Consider the following 3418-nt stretch of genomic DNA (forward strand, 5'->3'; position numbering starts at 1 on the left):
GGGTGGGTGGATGGACGGATGGGTGGGTGGACGGATGGATGGGTGGACGGATGGATGGGTGGATGGATGGATGGGTGGATGGATGGATGGGTGGATGGATGGATAGATGGATGGATGGGGAAACTGAGGCTCCAAGAGACCAGGAGTCACAGTGAAGACCAGAGTAAGTCACAAAGCCAGGTTGTTTGGAGGCCAGAGTCTTAACCCAGGGGGCGCATAGAGCCTGTCCAGGGCCTGGTCAGGGGCCCATGTATAAAGCAGTCATCCACGCCCCAGCCAACACCCTGACCTTCATCCCCCTGGGCCTGGAAGAAGAAGACGGAGTTCAAACCAGCTCTCCTAGGTGGGCAGGCTTAGGGGGCCTGAGAGGAAGATATATGTTAATCTGTTCATTCATTCAAACGTTTTCTGAGTGCCTACCTACGCGCCCACCTTGAGGGCTCACTGTGCTAGGTGGCGTGCAGAAGCTCAGGCGTGCAGAAGGTACACCTGAGGGGTAAGGCCAGAGAATTTCCGAAGGTCACTGTGTTGGATTCAGCCACCTCATTGCCACTACTCTGTCTCATGCACCGCGTTTCACAGGAGTGGAAACTGAGACCCCTGCCAGCAGTCCAGGAGGAGCATCCAAGCCCTCCAGAGCACAGTGGCCCCGACTCCGGTTTATCAAGCCACACCCTTGCTGCGCCCAGGCATCTTAAGCACACCGTGTCCCTTCCGGCAGGCGACACACAGGGTACGTGTTCGAGCAGCACGGTCATCTCATGGATGGACCCTGTGGCTGAGCCAGCGTGGAACCCCCGAGGAGCCAGGCGGGCATGTGCTCTTTGCCCATCTGGAACACCAGCTGGAGTGGCACCACAGCCTCTCGGTCTACCACCTACTTCAAGGCCATCCACGGAGAGCTGCAGCACGGCCCCCAGAAGTCTCACAGCCAGGGCAGCGTCCTCTGTATGCCAATCCCCACAGCCCCCGGACCCGCCCAGGCTGTGCCTGAAGTCCGAAGTCTGCCTGTACCCCTGCGCAAGTATTCTTCCCACCCAGCAGCCCCACTCCACCCTTCTTGTCTCTCCTGCTCACCACTTCTTCCGCTGGAAAAGGAACTTCAGCTGTCTCCTTTCTTAATACATCCTCCCCGCCCCTCACTCCTATTTCTGAGCCCACTTCCCCCTACGCCATCTGCTCTTGCCTAGGCCAAGCCAAGCCGCCCCTGGCCTCTGGGCCCATGTGACCCAAGAACTCTTGTCTCCCGCCTGGTTTTCCTGCTGCAGCCTCTCCTTGTCCTTAGCCCTCTCTCCTCCATGCCCCCAGCAGTGGCTGGCCCACAGATCTGTTTCCAGGCCTGACCCCTGCATCCCCGTTGTCCCAGAGCCCCGGGCTTGGGCCCCAGCTCACCACAGCAGGTTCTGCTCTGTCACAGGCTACAAGGCCGGCACAGCTCGACTCTGGCCTGTGGCTCCCTGAGTGAATAAATGCTGGTGACCAGCTGCTGCTTCACTGGTCTCAGAAGCGCTGGCTTTTACCTATCCAGCACCGACAACCAGGTGGCTTTTCACAAACTGAAGACCGACTGCCTTCTAAGCATCTGCCGGGGTTCCTCAGCACCACGGGACAAAGTTCACAATCTCTAGCTGGCAGAGGAGGCAGTCTGTGCTCCTCCAGTGGGCGGGGACTGTGGCCCTGAGTACCTCTTATCCTCAGTTCAAGAGTATCCATGTGCTGTTCACCTTTGCACCCTGGTTCCTGGCACATGCAGGTGTTTGCTGAACAGGAAGACCACTCTCAGAGCTAGAAATGATCTCAGGCACCACGGGGCTCAAGGTAATTCAGAGCGACGGACCCGGGGTGCGCGGGTACCAGGCAAGGGTGAGGCCATAACCTTACCTGAGTGACCCTCCTTGGTCAGTCACGGATCACTCTTCTAGAAACGAATCCCAGGTACACGCATGCCCGAGCCCCAGCTGACCTTGAGGGCTGGGACTGTGTCCCACTTCATGCAGGCCAGAGGCCAACCTTTGACCCAAACCTGCTCAAAGTACAGCTTCCGCAAACAAAGCTGCTTGTCTCAGCAGGACACAGCCCCAGCGTCCACATCCCTTCTCGCATGTCCCATGGGGCGATTTCAGAGTAGGAGTCTGAGATCTTGAGTAGATCCCAACCTTGCCCTTTGCCTAGGAGGGACTTGAAGCAGCAGGGTGCTAGTTTTCTGTGACTCTACTGCTAGCCCACCTTCCCCCAGGCCACTGTATCTATAGGATGGTGCACCAGCTATGCACCCGGAATACAATGAATACAAGGGGGTGGGGCATTGGGGGGGTGTTAAAAGCAGATCCCAGAGCCAGCCAAGCCCTGAAGTCCTAATACTTTGACAGCTAGGTTAGACAGCCATTCTTACACAGTCAGAGAAGGGTTGGGGCCTTAAGAAAGTCCGCACAAAAAATTATGAAGAGACGTATGGCTGGAGGCAAATCTGGAGAGCCAGGCCTCAGGATGGAGATCAACAGCCAGGCCTGTGCGCCTCCCTACAGGTAAACAGCAATTTGAGACTGTGCTGTAATTAGCACCCCCTGTTCTAGGGGGCCCAGCTGGGAATCAAGCACATAGGTTAGTGACCACAACATCCAGACACACACTCCTGTCACTTCCCCGTATACCCTTGCTATACGACTCCTTTCCCCATCGGATCAATGTTGGCTAAGCGACTATGCCCCTAACGCCCACGCTGTGATTTTGCTGTATAAATTACCCGACAAAGGGGCTTGGTGGCCAGTCACTTGGGACCTTTCCTGGAAATCCAGAAGCTCTTCTCCTTCTCCTTATTCCCAAGAAAATTCTAACTTTCTTGGCTCATAGTTCATTCCTCAATGTTGTGAGACCACAAAGTCAGCGCACCGATCAACTAATCTCATTTAGGTAGCAGCACTGGGATACAGGGAAATTGGGGGACGACAGAAAGGAGATTGCAGATTTTGGAGCCCCACGTGTTACAGGCAGACCTCTTTTTGGGGGGGGCGGGGACAAACACATTTACCAGAAACCCCGACGGGCCGGAAGTGGAGATTCCTATCACTATTTTTACCTAAGTTCCCGCTGAAAAGAACACCACCAAACTCAGGGAGGCTTCCGTGACCGCTTTTTCTTTCCGAGACTCAGCCCTAAAGGCTGCGGCGTCCCCCGACGCCCCAAGCCCCGGCCGGCGTGGGGTCCCGGGGCTCAGTGCGCGGCAGGGCGGGTCGGCGGGGCCCTGGGGTTCCCACTACTCACCCTGGACAGGCAGCTGCGCCCCGGGGCCAGGCTAGGGACCGCCCGCCGTCGCCAAATGGGAGCGGAGCGCACGGCGCCCCAGGCCCCGGCAGGGCTGCGCTTTAACGGGCCGCAGCCCAGGACCGCGCGCTCCCCCGTCCGGAGGGCTCCCGCGGGC

General features: G+C 57.6%; 1 protein-coding gene across 1 annotated transcript in view; it reads right to left on the minus strand.

Moving 5' to 3' along the window:
- Window positions 1–3418, minus strand: part of Chdh (choline dehydrogenase) — a gene marked incomplete at its 5' end in the record, with an annotated part of 33403 nt that extends 29985 nt beyond the window's left edge. The window contains 1 exon segment of the mRNA XM_013515612.1: window positions 3262–3418.

This window comes from Chinchilla lanigera, unplaced genomic scaffold (assembly GCF_000276665.1).
Source record: "Chinchilla lanigera isolate Chin_1 unplaced genomic scaffold, ChiLan1.0 scaffold00029, whole genome shotgun sequence".
NCBI lineage: Eukaryota > Metazoa > Chordata > Mammalia > Rodentia > Chinchillidae > Chinchilla > Chinchilla lanigera.